The sequence below is a fragment of the Hyperolius riggenbachi genome, chromosome 7 (genome assembly GCF_040937935.1).
Source record: "Hyperolius riggenbachi isolate aHypRig1 chromosome 7, aHypRig1.pri, whole genome shotgun sequence".
NCBI lineage: Eukaryota > Metazoa > Chordata > Amphibia > Anura > Hyperoliidae > Hyperolius > Hyperolius riggenbachi.
In genome coordinates this window covers 158,099,268-158,118,412 of record NC_090652.1, presented here as the reverse complement: position 1 = coordinate 158,118,412, position 19,145 = coordinate 158,099,268, and the positions used below count along the sequence as shown (strand labels likewise).

The 19,145-nt window shown below is 46.3% G+C and overlaps 1 protein-coding gene across 3 annotated transcripts in view; it reads right to left on the bottom strand.

Moving 5' to 3' along the window:
* GPRC5B (G protein-coupled receptor class C group 5 member B) overlaps window positions 1–6,696 on the bottom strand; it is a 123,882-nt gene extending 117,186 nt beyond the window's left edge. For 2 of the 3 annotated variants that reach the window (XM_068244796.1, XM_068244798.1), the window contains exon 1: window positions 6,420–6,696. The gene's annotated coding sequence lies outside the window, so the exon portion shown is untranslated. Of the gene's footprint in view, window positions 1–4,649; window positions 4,750–6,419 lie in introns of those variants that run through there. The other variant, XM_068244797.1, reaches the window with a different exon arrangement.
* Between the last annotated feature and the right edge of the window lie 12,449 nt (window positions 6,697–19,145).

Sequence of the window (19,145 nt, the reverse complement as noted above, 5' to 3'; positions counted from 1 at the left end):
CATAATAAACAAAGAGCAATGGGTAAATAGAATTTGATTTTGTGGCTGACAATCCCTCTTTAAACAGAAAATAAGAATATGCAACATTTTTCTACGTTACTAATGCTCTATTAGTAAGACAAATACAATTAATTATCATACTAAGCAGACTGCCTGTGTCATCTTTTTTTTTTTTTTTTTTTTTAATCAAAGCTTCTATAAATCCGGTTTCAAAAACTTTGAGGTATCACCTGAAGCAGCCTAGTTGAGGAAATGATTATACTGTTCAGACAGCAGGGAGAAGAAAAACAATCTGAGCACACTGCAGCTCTGAAAGTCTATGTTGAAAAAAATGGCTGTTGAAGGAACACCTGGCCGGATTCTTTAAAAGCGATTTATCCAACAAAAGCTAAGAAGGTATTTATACACAAATAAAGACCAAGTTCTGACAGGACTCTCCATACAGAACCAGGAAAACTTGTTTACACAACCCATTTCCTATGCATCACATTGTGCCAAGCTGTAACAATCTGAGCCCCACTGAAGTCAACACACAGCTACAAAGAGCTCCTCCACCATGGTGGTAAAGTGCAGGTGTGAGTGTGTCCATTGCCCGATCATCACAGCACATTTATTTGTGATTATAACTTATATTATAGTGCAACGCACATAGTATAAACATACACTTAGTGTTGCTTTATACTGAATCAGTTGCAATGAGGTTTAAAGGGAACCTGAAGTAAGTATATGTAGGCTATCATATTTAAAAAAAATAAAACAAACAATACAAGTTGCCTGGATGTCCTGCTGATCCTCTACCCTTTAATACTTTTAGTCATAGACCCTGAATATGAATGCAGATTAGATATTTCTGACAATAACCTGACAAGATTAGCTGCATGCTTGCTTGCTTTAGACACTACTGCAGTCAAAGAGATCAGCAGGGCTACCAGGCAATTGGTATTGTTTAAAAAGAAATACAAATGGCAGCCTCCATATCCCTCTCACTCCAGGTTCCCTTTAATGCAATACACAACTGCCGCATTGTGCTTGTGAAGGAGTTTTCCATATTAGTTCACATCCAATCTATTTATTTTAACTGAAAGCCTTTCCACAACGCACTGCGACATGCAATGCATACAAAAGTGCATGGAAACACACAGCAACGAAAAGAGAAGCACAGAACCACTAATCAGTTAAAATGCATGTGTTTCTATGGGCTTTCAGTGTAAACCAGCCCTAAGGCCCCGCTTTAGTTCTGAAACATGTCAGCTGGTGCACTCTGCAGGTTTACTGTTCAATAAGAGAATTATCCATTTTCTTGGATTTGTTAATCAACATTTGTTAGGTGTTTACATGTTCTATACCCTGTTGCTTTTGGTTTTCAAATCAACTTTCCTATGGTAAAAGCAGTTGATGTACACCTTTTATCCAAACCTTGATGTACCATTAGCTTATACCTCTGTATGTACAAGCAAACATTTGTGATCTGTCTCTTACAAAATTTCTTGATTCTGTATGTTCTGTACACCTTTATATTTCAATAAAAAATGATGTAAACACAAGAGAATTAAGACCTTGGTGTGCCGTGGATCCTCTAAAGTTATACTTTGATCAATGACTTCAAAACATTGCATCTCTTCTGATCTTACTTAGACCATGGTAAGGATTAGATTGTTAGATCTTAAAATAATGATGTATTAAAAAGATAAACAAAATTCCAGCACTGTGCTGCTACCACATAAGCAACAATTAGATCACCAACTTTTGAAATTGGGAATGTTGTTCAGGTAACCAGTAAGACTTTCTGGGTTGTGACTTGTGTGTTTTCAACAATCAGATACCAGATTACCTGGCCAGCAAGCTCTCCAAATACTTGTGCCATCGTGATGTCCTCCTAAGCAATACATCAAAGCAGCCTTCATACCAAGCAGAAACATGGAGAACAGCAGTCTCCACTTCCAGTTCCTCTGATGTTGGCAGAAACAGCCAAGTCTAATCACAATGAAACGATTCAGACATTGGGGATCCCTCGGGTGGGAAGGCTTTAAGATTTATTACGAAAGCCATAAAGTCATCTTGATTAGCTCATTAAGTTTGTTTTAGCATTTTAGCAGTGCTGAGGTAACTTAATCTCCCCTTGACCTCTTGCAGCCAGGCTGCTCTGGAACAGTTTAACCTCTACCACATGTCAGGGGAAGGCACACAAAAGGTAACTGTATTTGTCCTCCACAAAATAGTTGCCTGTAATTGTAAATTGTCAAGTAATTGGTGCCCCTGTTTTCCTACATCCTGTTAAGAGGCCATGCCTGTCTGCAAGATTTCTTCTGATACCAAAAGGTAACCAGAAGCCTCTGACCGCAGCCAATGTGTTATCTGTGCAGCACAGGAAGCTGGATGTGAATATATCTTCTTCAGTCTGCATTTATAATAAGTGGAGGCCTTTGACCTATACAGACAATAGCATGGCCCTCTATTCACATTGACACCAACAAAGAAGAGGCTGGTGGGTTCTCTTGCCCAATACTATAACCACATGAAATCATCTCTTCCATGGTGATACAATCAGAGCTGGCACCAAATCGACACGTATGCACTCATCTAAAACCATTAATCCAGAGGTGAATTTACCACACAGCACACATGCCCCAGTAGTTCTAAAATTTCAGTGTTTTTCCCTGAAGGGATGGATAATCTAATTTTCCCAAGACAGTCATACAGACTCGGTACCACTAACTGACACCAACAAACAATTACCATATAGGAACAAAATGGAAGCAAAGATGGAAAGTGGAAAAAAACAAAACAAAAACAACTCATATGGTTCCTCAATGATGTGGCTAAAAGGGATTGTCAATGAAATGCAAATAATTCAGAGTTAATGCAGAATTATACATTTTTTATAATGTTAAATTATGCAGCTTGAAAATAGGCTAATAAAACTCCATGTTCATCCTAGTTTACTGTAATTCGATTGGTGTATTTTCAAGATGCATACATTTTAATTAACCATCCTGGGGGTGTCAGTCCAAAAATGTAAAAAAAAGATAAAAAATAAATAAATCTTGAAAGATTGACAAAGTTTAATCAGCGCTAATTTAACAGCGAGTTATACTAAAGTTCAACTGATAAAACTCTAATAAAGAACCTAGGATCTAGGTCATATGCATCGCTCCTTCCCATCGTTCAGCGCATGCACACCCCAACGCACTGTGCTCCCAATGAAATTCCTGCATGGCCCATTGACTCCAATGACTTCCGCCACCACTGTGTTGTCGCAGAAGTCATACAAGAAACGCACTGCTGACTTTGCGTTGGCTCAGCAGCGATTCGGAAAACTTTCGGCACAGCGCGTCGTGGTGAGTGTGCTTGGCTCCATTGACTTGCATTGCCTTTGCGTTACCCTGCGGTACAACAGGGTAACGCAATGCAAACTTGCAATCCAATTGTAAAAGGGGCCTTAGGGAATTTTCCCCAATTTTCTCTTTTCAGCGATGATCATTAAAAGGAATGGATGTGGGTGTAATTTTCACATACTGCAATAACCTATCACCCTGCTATAATACAAACTAAAAAAATGCAGCCTTCGGCATTCTCCCACAAAATAAACTTAAGACTTTAGTGCTTTTCTATAATGTGGGCACAGCTGAACTGAACTAAAATAGCACTTACCACTAAGTTTTGTCTAAACAACAAAACAAAGTCAGTGTCAGCCTTTGCCATGGAAAAGGATAGGTACTTTCAGGATTTGGGGTGCCATTACTTTTGCACATGCAAAATGTAAATTTTAGATTGGAAAGAGGAGCAACAGCATTGATGGAATAATTATTAAGGTTAATGTGATATCCTCTCTCCGTGCTCTCAATTCACCTCTGTCCCCTGTTCAAAATTCACACTATCAGGAGTTCTCAGCAAGCTTCAGAAGTACTCATGTCCCGGAATACTTCCAAAGAAGCAGGGCTGTGGAGTGGGTACAAAAATCATCCGACTCCTCAGTTTATGAAACCACCGACTCCGACTCCAGGTACCCAAAATTGCTCTGACACAGACACCTCGACTCCGACTCCTTAGTCTAATTTTCACAAAGGCTATGGATTTCGTTAAAAAAAAAAAAATTATATATATATATATATATATATATATATATATATATATATATATATATATATATATATATATATATATATATATATATATATATATATATATATATATATATATATATATATATATATCTCATCTGACTCCTCAGTTTACTGAAACCACCGACTCCAGGTACCCAAAATTGCTCCGACTCCACAGCCCTGCAAAGATGGTGCATCAGTACTGCTCATGCGTGAGCTCATACTGGCATGTGCACAGTACGGATCCGCTCATCTTTGGACGTGCTCAAAGACGCAAGTACTTCTGAAGCCCGTACGATGAGTCCCGAAGACTTCACCAGCGGATATTGGTGAAACGAGGGCACAGAGTGAGGACTGGGGAGGCACTATGGGATCCAGAGCCTTCCCTCTTTAGATAAGTATCCAAGTCAATAGCTTCAGGTTAAACAATCCATGTTCCCAACTGTCCCTCATAAGAGCTCACAAGGGAATGTACAATACACAGTCATGGAATAATACTTCTACCACATGTATGGGACCAGTTAGGAAGGAAGCACAGTGACCTACCAGTATAATCTTTCATGTTGGAGGAAACCAGGCTTGTCAGAGGAATCCCAAGCAATCACAGGGAGAGCATACAAACCCTATGCAAACATTATCCTGCCCAAAAACTAAACTTAGGACTCTACCACTGCAACCCAAAAGTACAGCTACTTAGCCACATGCCAACTAAAATAAACTTAAAAGTTCAGTGCATATATACTTTCGAGCAGGTTACATAAACACCCTAAGGCCGATGCACAGGTCCCAAGCACTTCTCAATACAGCTGGATTTGTAGGTACGCAGCTTAATGCTTGTTCCCTGACAATAAGCCTGTACATGCAGATCATGTATCACTGTGCTGAATCGGCTGTCTAGCACAATTATTTTGAATCAAATGCAGTATACTTCTAAAAACAGTGATGCACCTCTGGGCTGTCTACATCCATTTTATACATGTGTTGCAGTATTGTGCAGGGCTGCATCTGCATGATAGTCTGCATGCTCCATTGACCTGAGTGGGGGACATGGTGCATCTGTTAAGCACCAGTCATTAAGCTGCAATTATTCAGACACAGCTATTCTTCACCCATGTGCACAAGCTTGTTTCTATGCTGAGCAAGGCTAGCACAACATCAGCTGAATGATAAAAAAACCTTTACCTAAACAACCAACAAATTTAAGTTGTTTACTGTGCAATAAAAAAAGCTCCTCTGAGGAATAATCTGTCATAAACGCAGCTTTGTTCACATCAACTATATGAAAACTTACTCACAAATCCAAATCCCCCCTCCCTTCATTATTGACTAGATTGAACTGAAAAGGCTAGCTGACTACGCAGCAATCTAGCTGGCTTAGCAGTATGTGTAGCTGTGCTGTGGACATGTCAATCTGTGCTCCCATCATGTTACTCCAGTCTTCTACTAGAAGCATTTATGTGAATGTTTGTCATCTCACAATCATCTATCTTCTTTTCTATGTACAGATTATTGTTTTTACCCAATTACTCTCTGAATAGCATGTTTGGGGATCCCAGGAATAAAAGGTTTTTGCAGCACAGACCATATTCACCTATTTAAATTTAGCCAAGAGCCCCATTCAAAGTCTTAGCCCTAGTTGTGTGGATGTCTATTATTTCCAACCCAGAGAAACATACAAAACAGCCGTCCACATACTAGAGGGGACTTTGTAACCTGTCAGATCTTTTCAGAGGCTACAAAATCATCATATATCCTGCCCAGTTCATATTTTTACACACATAAAATCATACATGTATATAAAGCATACATATTCTGACTCCATATAGACACATTCAGAATTTTGAAACAAAACTCTGCAAGACAGCAATGCTTATGTGCAGAGTGCTGAAACCCATAGCAACAAATAAGGCTGCAGTGTGATGTGCAGAGGAAGAATCTGATTGGGTGAACTGGGCTACGCACTTTGGTACTTCTCTTATTAAAGAAATCTGATGTAGTTTGCACTATATGTGTCAATCACACAAGATTATGAGCAAGGCTGTAATTATCTGCCATGCTGATCGCTGCCTAGGCAAAAAATAGTCCCATTATACATAGATAATACATAGAGGCAGTTTCATGGCTGTACTTCACATATCATGAGCAGAAAACATGTCATAGACAGTGTATCTTACTTGTTGGAATTAATGATACATATTAGCAATATCTGTCGCTGGTGTAGATGGCAATTAGCTGGCATGCAGATGTATGCAGGCAGTCAGTATGACACACAACACTGAAAATGCAGAAAGTAGAAAGTGTGCAAACAGAGCTTACAGTCCGAGGTGTGCTGTGCAGGCTGTGCAGGGGGCTCTTGCTCTCAGGCTCAGTGCAGTCACATCTCTGCATTAGCTGGGACCCCCTTTGCAGAGATTTCCCACAGTTATTAGTTACGGTCCTTTTGGCTGATGTTGCAGCAGACTGATGGCCAGTTTGCTATGGGAGAATGGGGGTTGCTTTGTTCCCTCCTTGTCCCTCTTTTGTGACTGAGCCCACAATAGCGAGCAGCCAAAAGCCTCAGTAATGCTGCTGCTGCTGCTGACACCTCTACAGTTTACTGCAGTGCCAGAGAGCTGCCACAGGCCCCGCCCACCACAATACAGGCCCGCCCTCCGACGTGACGCAGACCACTTCAGAATAGCCATGAGAAGCGTGCTTGCCTTTTGTTTGTTTGTAGCTGCTATCAGGACAGCGTTAGCCAGGGCTACATGTTGCTCTATTGCTGGCTGCCAAAACTTTCCTTGTGTGCTGTACAACTATAGCAAGGTGTAATGTGTTTCAATGATTCATAATGTAATGTATACATAATATAGTTACGTTACTTTGCATTAGTATTATGTGTACAGCACCAGTATTTTGCATATAATTAAGTTTACATGTAGCAAATATGCAGTATCCATGCACATAGAGGGAAGTATAAATAATATACAGATCTGTAGATCCTGGTGCTTGGTTACCCTATGGAAATCTTAGGCCCCGTTCACACTTGCGGTTCTCTGCCAAACGGACCGGATGACCTATCCGGATCGGAGCCGTACGGTTCTGATCCGGATCTGATCCGAATCCGGTCAGTTTGCATCAGGTGTTCATCAGGATGCGATCCGGATCCGTTTGGCAAAAGATAGTAGAAAAGGAATAAAAATGTTGGGGTCTGGGAGGTCAGCAGAAGGTGGACCTGTGGAATCAGGCCCTCCGCTGTTTAGCACTCACCTCCACCTCCGACATACTGCCAACATCTCCAGCACGTTTAAAATCACTGCTGCTCCACTCCAAAATGCTTGCCCATGTGTCCTCATCCAAAATCGCAGCTTCAATACGCATAGGAAGTGGGGTAGAACATCCGGATTTTTAGCCAGTGTGTTGTGCGCTCTCCAGTTCTCATTGGTTTGTATTGGCCGGATGGTGCAGTCCGGCTCCGCTCCGGATACGGCTGCTGGAGGAGCCGGACCAAAAAATAGTGCATGTTGGGTCTTATGCCGGAGTCCGGATCCGGTCCGGACGAAACGGACGCATGTGAACGGACGCATAGGCTTTCATTGCTATGCCGTGCGTCCGTTCCGTCCGTTCTGCATGCGGTCCGGCTCCGGCACGGCGATTCCGGACGGCGACCGCTAATGTGAACCGGGCCTAAGGCCCCGTTCACACTTGCGGTTCGAGTCCGCAAGTGTCCGGGGGCCGCAAAGAGACCGTACGGGTCTCTGCGGTGGCCACAATTTGCCACAAGTTGCGGATCCGGAATGTATCAGTTCCGGCTACAATAAAGTAGCCGGAACTAGATACATTGCAGTGCCTGAAAGGCACCGCAAGCATGGGGGATACCGGGGTGTAGTCCAGACCCCCCAAGTGGCATAGGACCGGTGCTGGAAGTATCCGGTCCTATTGCCAGTGTGATGAGAAACATCCGTTTCTCATTGCACAGCATGGCCACATGTTCGGGTCAGGATCCGGCCCGGGTCCGCAGCCGCACCGGGACGGACGGCAAAAATAGAGCAAGTTGGAAAAAAGCCGGATTGTCCCGGAGCTGCGTTCCCAGATCCGGATCTGGACGGTCGTACGAGTGTGAATGGATACATTGATTAACAATTTATCCATTCACCATCCGCTGTGTACGGAGCATTCTGGGTTCGGGGAAGCCGGACCTGGAAAGCTAATGTGAACCGGGCCTAACCCAGCGATTGTAAGGCTGCTGATTTGTATGTATTTATTTAGCTGACATATTTTGCAGCTTTTTACAGAGTGCATAGTTATGCCACTGACTGATCTGAGGAGCTCACAATCTAACCTTACCATAGTCTAAATCTGTTATGTCATGCGTCATCTCATCATACCTTCTCCCCTTCCATTACAAACCAATAGAAACTGTATGCGTCACCTGCCTGTATTGAGGGTTCATGGTCAAAACTATCATTCAAAGGCCTTATTCAAATGTAAGAATTTTACTAGCGATTTCAGGAGCTTTTTCAATCACTGCCGATTGCTAGCATTTTGGGCTACTGCAATATAATGTGTATGGCAGTGTTCACACTTAGCAATCGCCAGCAATTTGCTGCAATCACAAAAGGGCATTTTTTAGTGATTTTGGAGCAATTGCATTTCAATGTTATAGAATCGCAAAACACAACCACTCCAAATTCATGTTCCTGACCTGTGGAAAATTGCTTTGCAAAAAGTTATTTTGCTAGCGTTTTGCGATTCCCAGTGTGAAGGAGGCCGAAAGCGATAGTTGTATTGTATTGCATGTGTACGCACTTTTGGGTCCTTTTACACTTAATCAGTTGCTCTCAATTATAACTCAAAGGAAAACCATTTTTCAAAATAATGTGCATGATTTCTTATGGCTTAGTTCACACTATATGCATTTTCACAAAAGTGCTCTGGAAATTTTTCAAGCACTTTACGATTTCCCTATACCTTCCATTGAGCCAAATCGCTCAGAAAATGGTACATGTACCGCATTTGCGATTTTAGTAACTCTCTCATAGGGAATCATTGCACAAGCGCTTTTAGGGCGATTTCCAGTGGCGTAGCTAAGGAGCAGTGGGCCCCGATGCAAGTTTTACAATAGGGCCCCCTCAAGCACTCTATACGTAACAATTGATACGGCGCACCAAAACCTGCCAAGGGCAACTACAGTTTCAGAGGTGCAAGAAAAGGATGGGAAACAGTTTGTTAAGGATTACCACTATTCAAAGTATCTATAGAAGTGATTATTATGAGCACAGGACCAATAGAGAGCTAATACTGTAGTTGAGGGAGGGCCCTTCGGGACCCCTCTGGCCCAAGGGCCCCGATGCGGTCGCTACCTGTGCAACCCCTATTGCTACGCCCCTGGCGATTTCTAAAATTGGTGCGTGTTTTAGTGCACGTTTCAGTGCATTGCGGTGCACTTTTTTTTAAACATGTTTTGCTTATTGTAGCAGTAGCAGCTGTCAATAACGATTTGTTTTCGAATGAAAATGTGTTTTTTTTTCAATCTGGTAAAAAACGCATGCGCTTCTATGCGCTAAAAAAGCGCACCCATTCACTTGCATTGATGGCCGCTTTACAGCTCCACGCACAGAAATGCAGGCAACACTACATTTTTATAACGCAGCACAGCGCATAGATGTGAACCAACCACATTAATCATTTGGAAAAATCAATACCCCGCAAAACGTACAGCGCAATGCGCTCTGAAAAAGTGCACAAAAAATGTACCTAGTGTGAACCAGGCTGTGCGCCCACTACAGTGCTTCCAGTTGGTTCCTTGCTTTCCAGTAATTATCCAGGCGATAATTACTAAAAGTGCTTTGCTACTGAAAGGCTATGGGAGTGAGCCCACAGCTCAGCATTTTCAGGGACTGGAAAGTGCACAGAAACACACCAAGTGTGAACTTAATGTGAGGCCTCGTTCACATCCGAGGAGCGCAGATGGCCGTACGATCCGAACGCAGCGCATCCGAGCACGCGCCGCTGCCCACTGCGCTGCTGATGCCATCCATTGACAGTGATGGGATCAGCTCTGCGCTTGCGGGCAAAATGCAGGCAGCAGTACGCAAGCGCTTCCCATAGCATCGTACTGCTGTGCAGCTCAGTAGATGTGAACGGTAGAAGGGCAGTCTATGCCCTTCTGCCGGTCCTGCATTTCAGCACATCATATGCGCTTCCATATCCGCACGGAAGCGCGTATGATGTGAACGAGGCCTAAGTCCGATTCCGTCCGCTTTTAATCAGCACATCAATGTCACAGAATGATGCATGTTGCTGAAAAGTGGACAGAAGCGCACTAGTGTGAATGAAAGGGCCCTAAGTGCTCTTTTACACAAGGCAAGGCATGCACAAACCCGATTTTGTGCACGCGTTATGACCTACGGCGTGACGTTCGGAAGTTGCGGTTCGAAACTGATCAGCAGTACTAGTTCTTATGTACCCAATGGGAAAACACCGGCGCTGGACGATTAAAATCTCACAGATGCATTACAACGCACAAGTGGAAACGGGCCCTAAGTCACTCCCCACACAGCATCTCTGCCCGCAGGCTGGTTGACTGCCTTCTCCGCCACCACCAACAGGGTCCAGGTCTCCAGGTGGACTGAATTTTTAAGGCTGCTGCTAGCAGCGGCCGCTATAATAATTTTTCTGCTGCGTGTACATGCCTGCCTATTTTTTCTGCCTGCACTGCAGCAGCAACAACAAAACAAAAGGCATGTACATGTGTCAATTTCCCTTCGTGATTGTTACCTTGCCGCGGTGAAGGGGCTTACGTATCACAATGAAGCAATGACCGCCGGCTATATGAGTGTGTCGGGGGGGGGGGGGGGGGGGGTTACACACCCACGATAAGAAGGTGGTTGCTTCATTGTGGACAGACCAAATTTGATCAGTTGGACAGTCACTGTTCTGTCATTCAGCTACCTCAGCCCGGCGACCATATGGGCTGGAAAGCCACCATCACCTGCACTCTCGTCATGGTGCGCACCAGTCCAGCACGGCCGTCACTACACAAACAACTGTTTGCGGTGCGTTACACAGTGAGTTTGGTCTGTCAGTGTGAAGCTGTACTCTAATTACACTCCCTGATTGATGTATACACATGCAAGATGTTTTAAAGCACTTTAGGCCTGCAATTTAGCATTCAATGTGATTTCTGCCCTTAAAACGCTGCTTTGCATCAAATCCAGATTTTTCCCCGGGAACTTTTGGCGTCTATCCCACTCCGCCATGCAAAAACTCAGATGTTAGACCCCTTGAAACATCTTTTCCATCACTTTTCTGGCCAGCATAAGTGTTTCTAGTTCGCCTCCCCATTGAAGTCTATTGCGGTTCGCGGAAGTTCGCGCAAACCAAACTTTTGCGGAAGTTCGCGAACCTAAAATCGGAGGTTCGGGCCATCTCTAAATATGATGTCATTGATATGCAATGCAATTATATTTTAATAATGTTTTCACACTGGCATGTTTGCGGTGCAGTGCGACACATTCCTTCAAGATAACGCACTGCATTAAACTGTATGCTACACTGTCGCATTGCATAAAAAATGTACAGTGCAACTTTTGATCACTGGCTTGCAAGGAGGAAGCATCAGAGTCACGTGAAGCGCGACATGGAACGCAGCTCTGTGACTCTCTCCACAAGTAATGGTGCTGAAGCACTTCAGGCAGCATTATATGGATTTTTTCACTAGTTGTGATTCTACAGTATCTTACTGGATACAGAACGGAATTTGGGCTTGATTCACTAAACCGTGATAACTCATATCATGGGCACGCTAGCTTTTTTGCATGCAATCGCGAATTCACGAGCGTAAATTTGCGATTGCGTGTCAAAATTTGCGATTTGCGTGCGAAAACAAGCACTAAACTGCTAGCGCGGCTGTGATATGAGTTATCACGGTTTAGTGAATCGAGCTCATAATGTGAAAGTAGCCTTAGGCCAGCGACCCACTACAGGGGTTAGCGTAATTGCCTTTCTAAACCGTAGAAGTACAGTGGTTTGACTACTGTAGCCACTAATGCGATCGCCCAGGGATCACTACCAAATTGCTGCAAGCAGGGCTGCGAACGCAGTTGCAAAACTGCTTGTGGGACCACCCCATCGGGATCCACTGGTAAAGCGCTTTGCCGATCACAAAGCGCAGCTAGTGGGTCCTAGCCCTTACTCATACTGTTTCTTTTCTTTTATTGGTAGGTTAACAGGATGGTGATAAGGAAAAAAAGATTAATGGAAACCTGAGACAAATAAAAGAAAAAGAAAAATTGAACATACCTGGGATTTCCTCCAGCCTTCTTCAGGCTGATTAGTCCCTTGCCGTCTTCCCATTTCGCTTGGATCCTACGTCAGGTGGTCCGGTAAGGCCCGGTTCACATTAGCGGTTGCTATCCGGAATCGCCGTGCCGGAGCCGTGCCGGAGCCGGACCGCATGCGGACCGGACGAAACGGACGCACGGCATAGCAATGAAAGTCTATGCGACCGTTCACATGCGTCCGTTTCGTCCGGACCGGAGCCGGACCGGATCCGGACTCCGGCGTCCGTTCCAACATGCGCTATTTTTTGGTCCGGCTGGTCCGGCTGACGTATCCGGACCGGAGCCGGAATGTTGCATCCGGCCAATGGAAACCAATGAGAACCGGAGAGCGCACAACACACTGGCTATAAAAACCGGATGTTATACCACACTTCCTATGCTGACTCTATGGTATGGTGGCCATTTTGGATGGGGACCACATGGCACCAGCGTTCACAGAGTGGAGCAGCAGTGACTTCATGCTGGAGCTCTTTGGCAGCAACATGTCTGACGATATGTCTGATAACGAGGGGGTGAGGCCCTACACATCAGAAGACCTCATCCTACAGGTGCAGCAGGTACCAGCCCTGTGGGACAAGGGGGATGCGGACCACAGCAACATCAAAAAATGCAGAGGCCTGTGGAAAACAAATTGCCAAGCTGTATGTGGAGGACTTTGAGCACTTGAGCAAGAGACAGCAAGGCACAGAGGGTATGTTGACTAGAAGTTTTTTGGGGGGCTTGTGGTTAGCTTGTGATGTATTCCACTTTTGCTATGGATTTGTGTCACCCACGTGTTGCCCACCCACCTGTTCCCCACCCACCTGTACCCCACCTGTGATGTATCCCACCCACCTGTGATGTATCCCACCCACCTGTACCCCACCTGTGATGTATCCCACCCACCTGTGATGTATCCCACCCACCTGTACCCCACCTGTGATGTATCCCACCCACCTGTGATGTATCCCACCCACCTGTGATGTATCCCACCCACCTGTACCCCACCTGTGATGTATCCCACCCACCTGTGATGTATCCCACCCACCTGTACCCCACCTGTGATGTATCCCACCCACCTGTGATGTATCCCACCCACCTGTACCCCACCTGTGATGTATCCCACCCACCTGTGATGTATCCCACCTGTGATGTATCCCACCCACCTGTGATGTATCCCACCCACCTGTGATGTATCCCACCCACCTGTACCCCACCTGTGATGTATCCCACCCACCTGTGATGTATCCCACCCACCTGTACCCCACCTGTGATGTATCCCACCCACCTGTGATGTATCCCACCCACCTGTACCCCACCTGTGATGTATCCCACCCACCTGTGATGTATCCCACCCACCTGTGATGTATCCCACCCACCTGTACCCCACCTGTGATGTATCCCACCCACCTGTGATGTATCCCACCCACCTGTACCCCACCTGTGATGTATCCCACCCACCTGTGATGTATCCCACCCACCTGTGATGTATCCCACCCACCTGTACCCCACCTGTGATGTATCCCACCCACCTGTGATGTATCCCACCCACCTGTACCCCACCTGTGATGTATCCCACCCACCTGTGATGTATCCCACCCACCTGTACCCCACCTGTGATGTATCCCACCCACCTGTGATGTATCCCACCCACCTGTACCCCACCTGTGATGTATCCCACCCACCTGTACCTAACCTGTGATGTATCCCACCCACCTGTACCCCACCTGTGATGTCTCCCACCCACCTGTGATGTCTCCCACCCACCTGTGATGTCTCCCACCCACCTGCGATGTACCCCACCTGTGCACATAAAACATACACAATGACCAATTATTAAACATCAATTTATTGTAAAAAATTAAGACATTTAAAATCACTTAAAAACTTGAAACTCCAAAATAAACACATTTCAACAAAACATATTAAAAACCAAACATTCACCCTCGTCCTGGTGGTGTGGTAAAATAAAGTCTCAGTTGGTCCCTGTTCCGCAGTGACACTACCCTTGGCCTGGTTGCATACCTCCGCAGGGGCATTAGTGGAAGCACATTCGGGGGTTCCGGAGTCTCTCTTTCCTCCTGCCGCACAAAGTTGTGGAGGATGCATGCTGCCTTCACCACGACAACTGCGTTGCCCGGTTTCAGCAGCATGGGCGTGTGGAACACCCTCCACTTTGACACCAGGATCCCAAATGTGCACTCCACCATTCTCCTTGCACGGCTCAACCGAGCATTGAAGTGTAGCTGGTTGGCATCAAGTCCCCTGTCTGGGTACGGACGCATTACATGGTCGGACAGGGCGAAGGCCTCGTCCCCCACAAACACATAGGGGTAGGCCGGTGCCCTTGTCCCAGGCCAGGGTCTGTCACGGGGGAGACGCAGTCTGCCTTCCTCCATCAGCCGGCAAAGGGTCGTACGCTGGAAAATTCCAGAGTCATTGGAACTACCGTACGACCCCACGTCCACGTCCACAAACTTGTAGTCCGCATCTGCCACTGCCATTAGAACAATGCTAAAGTATTTTTTATAGTTGAAATAATGGCTGCCATTCCCCACGGGTTTCTGAAGCCGGATGTGTTTCCCATCCAGTGCGCCAACACAATTAGGAAACTTGCACTCGGTCCAGAAGCCCTGGGTGATCTCCTCCCATTTCGTGGTGTCTGGCACAGGCATGTATCTGGCCCTCAGTCGCGTCCAAAGGATCCTCGAAGTCCTCACGACGATGCCTGCCACCGTGCTCTTCCCAATACGAAATGTGACATGTAGCGATGTATATGTTTGTCCAGTTGCGATGTACCTACAAGAGAAATAATCGAAATCAATTTTTCATGTCGTTACAGGAGAAAGGTTCAAGACAAGGTGGCGCAATATACGTGATGCATACGTGAAATGGCTACGGAAGAAAAAACTTGCCGAACGAAGTGGCAGTGGCGGGGGAAAGCGACAAAAAGACTACCAATTTGCCAAGCAATTGTCTTTCATCAATGCAAGCCTGGAACCTAGACTGTAAGTACCACTACTGTGGGCAGGAACTGAGAGCTCATTTTAGCAGACAACTACCATGACTTCGGCCATGTATTGCTATAAACTGGCCTCAATTCCCATGGCTAGCGAACTTTTCTCACAAGCTTTATCAAATGTTTGGTAGAAACGGTTGATAAAGTGTTTGCTAGTGTTTGCTAGCTCTGTGAATTGACGCCACATGCTGTTTGGCACACCAATAAATATTGTTTTTATCTACAGGACTGAAGACAATTTGGAGCAAGAGGAACCGACCCAGGAGGCACGGTTCAGCAGTGAGGAGAGCTTGGTGGATGATGACGTCGCTGATGTAACCTATTGCCCCGAGGAGAGGAGTAGGAGGAGGGAGTCCTTAGCTATCCCAGCTCTCTCCTTTGATGATGACTTGGTAGAAGAGAGCTTGGATGTTGAGGTTGCAGGACCGAGTGTGGAAGAAGCTGCACCTCCACAATCGACCGCTATGGAAGCTCCAGGGGAACAAGAACAAAGTGAGGAGCACCGAGAGACTGCAGCACAACCAGCGCGCAGGGCAACCCCGACACAGGCCAGAGGACGGGAAGATGCTGCCACACCACCAGTGAGGACCACCCCACCAGTGAGGCGTCGAGGTACCCTCCCCCCAACAAGGAGAGAGACAGAGTCTGAGATGTCCGGGGCTGTCTCCGGACTTCTCGGGATTCTTCAGAGCCACCAAACTCTCATAACCCGGCAGTTGCAAGATGAGGACAGGGGCCATATCATGGAGCAGTACAAGTCCCACATCACTTCACTGCAATGTGAGCTCGACGCTGTACATGGGCACTACAGGGACGAGCTTAAAATGATGCATGAGATGCACAGAGGAGAAATCGACCAACTGCGTGCGCAGCATCATCAGTCGGTGGGCCAGCTGCAGAACATGATGCAGCAAATGCATCAACAAAGCAAGGAACCACTGAAATTGCAGGCACACCCGTGTTTTCACACTGTGATGTCTCTAATACCATATTTGGAAAAGGTGCCTTCCCAAAACATGATGGCGTGCCATTCCACTTTGCTGGAGGTGATCAAACAACACATGGACACGCCATTATTGCAACCACCAATTTTTAGACCCCCACAACCAACAGCGGTGCCCACCTGGCAATCATCACAGATGTACACCGGCTACAGAGGCAGTCAATATGGGCCACCGCTGTCAGGGTCCAGCTCATCCACGACCAGCACCCAAGAGAGTCCAGATTTCCAGGCAGCAACTCCAACCTTTTCTAGTAGTGGTGCCGATCCAATTTGAAAAAAAAAGTCAAATTGTTCCTGGACATGCTCCTCTGAATACCTCCGATCCTCGGAGGAAGGATACCATCCCAGGGCTTTTTAGCCCAACCTTTTCCCTGCCCCATCTCCTTCAACCAAGGTTCAGAGGTGTTCAGATGACCATGTCAGGGAACTTTTGTTTTTGCTGGACTTGAACTTTAGGGCCTGGTGTCCCCGAAAGACACTACCTGGGTCACAACCTTGTGCCTGTTGCACTGCACCTGTAGTCCTGCACCTGTGCCTTTGATTCCTCTTGTTCCTTACTTTGTTGTTCCTAATCACTTGCACAAGACCCTTGGAGCCATGGGTGAAGGACACCTTCACTGGTCGGTGAGAGGCCTAGCCTTTTCACTGACCTGTGTCCTTCATCCATGGCTCAGAGGGTCATGTGCCAGTGGTTAGGTTTTTAAAGCACTTCAATTTTAGGGCCTGGTGTCCCCAAAAGACACTACCTGGGTCACAACCTTGTGCCTGTTGCACTGCACCTGTAGTCATGCACCTCTGCCATCGGTTCCTCTTGCTCCTCACTTTGTTCTTGTTCCTAACCACTTGCACAAGACCCTTTGAACCATGGATGAAGGACACCTTGACTGGTCGGTGAGAGGCCTAGCCTTTTCACTGACCTGTGTCCTTCATCCATGGCTCAGAGGGTCCTGTGCCAGTGGTTAGGTTTTAGAAGCACTAAAAATTTAGGGCCTGGTGTCCACGAAAGACACTACCTGTAGTCCTGCTCCTCTGCCATCGGTTCCTCTTGCTCCTCACTTTGTTCTTGTTCCTAATCACTTGCACAAGACCCTTGAAACCATGGATGAAGGACACCTACACTGGTCGGTGAGAGGCCTAGCCTTTTCACTGACCTGTGTCCTTCATCCATGGCTCAGAGGGTCATGTGCCAGTGGTTAGGTTTTTAAAGCACTTCAATTTTAGGGCCTGGTGTCCCCGAAAGACACTACCTGGGTCACAACCTTGTGCCTGTTGCACTGCACCTGTAGTCATGCACCTCTGCCATCGGTTCCTCTTGCTCCTCACTTTGTTCTTGTTCCTAACCACTTGCACAAGACCCTTTGAACCATGGATGAAGGACACCTTGACTGGTCGGTGAGAGGCCTAGCCTTTTCACTGACCTGTGTCCTTCATCCATGGCTCAGAGGGTCCTGTGCCAGTGGTTAGGTTTTAGAAGCACTAAAAATTTAGGGCCTGGTGTCCCCGAAAGACACTACCTGTAGTCCTGCTCCTCTGCCATCGGTTCCTCTTGCTCCTCACTTTGTTCTTGTTCCTAATCACTTGCACAAGACCCTTGAAACCATGGATGAAGGACACCTACACTGGTCGGTGAGAGGCCTAGCCTTTTCACTGACCTGTGTCCTTCATCCATGGCTCAGAGGGTCCTGTGCCAGTGGTTAGGTTTTTGAAGCACTTTAATATTAGGGACTGGTGTCCCCGAAAGACACTTGGGCAGCTATGCCCTGCAACTCTTCCAGCACAAAGTTGGTGGTTGGTGTTCCTTAAAACTGACCGGGCTATACCATAGATATGTTATTTTTTGTCTTCCATGTTGGAAGAATGTTTCCATGTTGGAAAGTGGTTGTTTTTGCAATAAAAAAATTTGTTTTTACATACCTCAGTGTGATGAGTAGTTGTTCTTGTGGTGTGACTGCTCTCCTGAACGTGGTATCCTTCTTCCTAAGGTCATCCTTCACCATCTCCAAAAGGGTATCAAACCTGTCAGGAGATGGAAAGGAAGAAGCTGTAAAGTATGTTGTGGGACAAGGTGTTGGGTGGAGGATGGGGGAGGTGTGTTCACAGAGGTTTGGGAGTGTTGTGGAGGGTGGGGGTGTAGTGTATAGCTAGGTATACAGGGGTGTGGGGGTCAGGGTGGTGTGTTTAGCTAGGTATACAGGGATGAAGTGTTGTGGGGGTGAGGGTGGGGTGTTTAGGGATGGTGGGGGTTGGTGTATTTAGGCCTAGATACTTACAGGGGAATAGACATCCGAGTGTAGCTGTAGAACTTCTGTGGGTGTCGTCTGAGGTCCCGGTAGAGGGCCTGGAACTCTCCCTTCCTCTGCCTCCTGGCTAGTAGAGGGTGCACCCACCATCTCCTGCGAGGAGCACGCCTTCTCCCCACATAGTAGTAGGTAAACAACAGGAAGGAGAGAATTCCCAGGTAATAAGCGTAAAAAATGACTGGATCCATGGTCCCAACTGCTGTCTCTGTATCCAAGGATGGTCTCCACACGTCCAGCTGTCTCCAACAATGACCCCAGAGCTTCTGCTGACCTCCCAGAACCCCAGGTATTTATACAGGTTGTTATCTCTTTAAGAATCCGGATCCGGACCGCAACCGTGTTCATACCGCACGGAAACCGTATGCAACCGGACCGGATCCGGACTGGAACCGTACGGGTCAGGTCCGATCCGGCTCC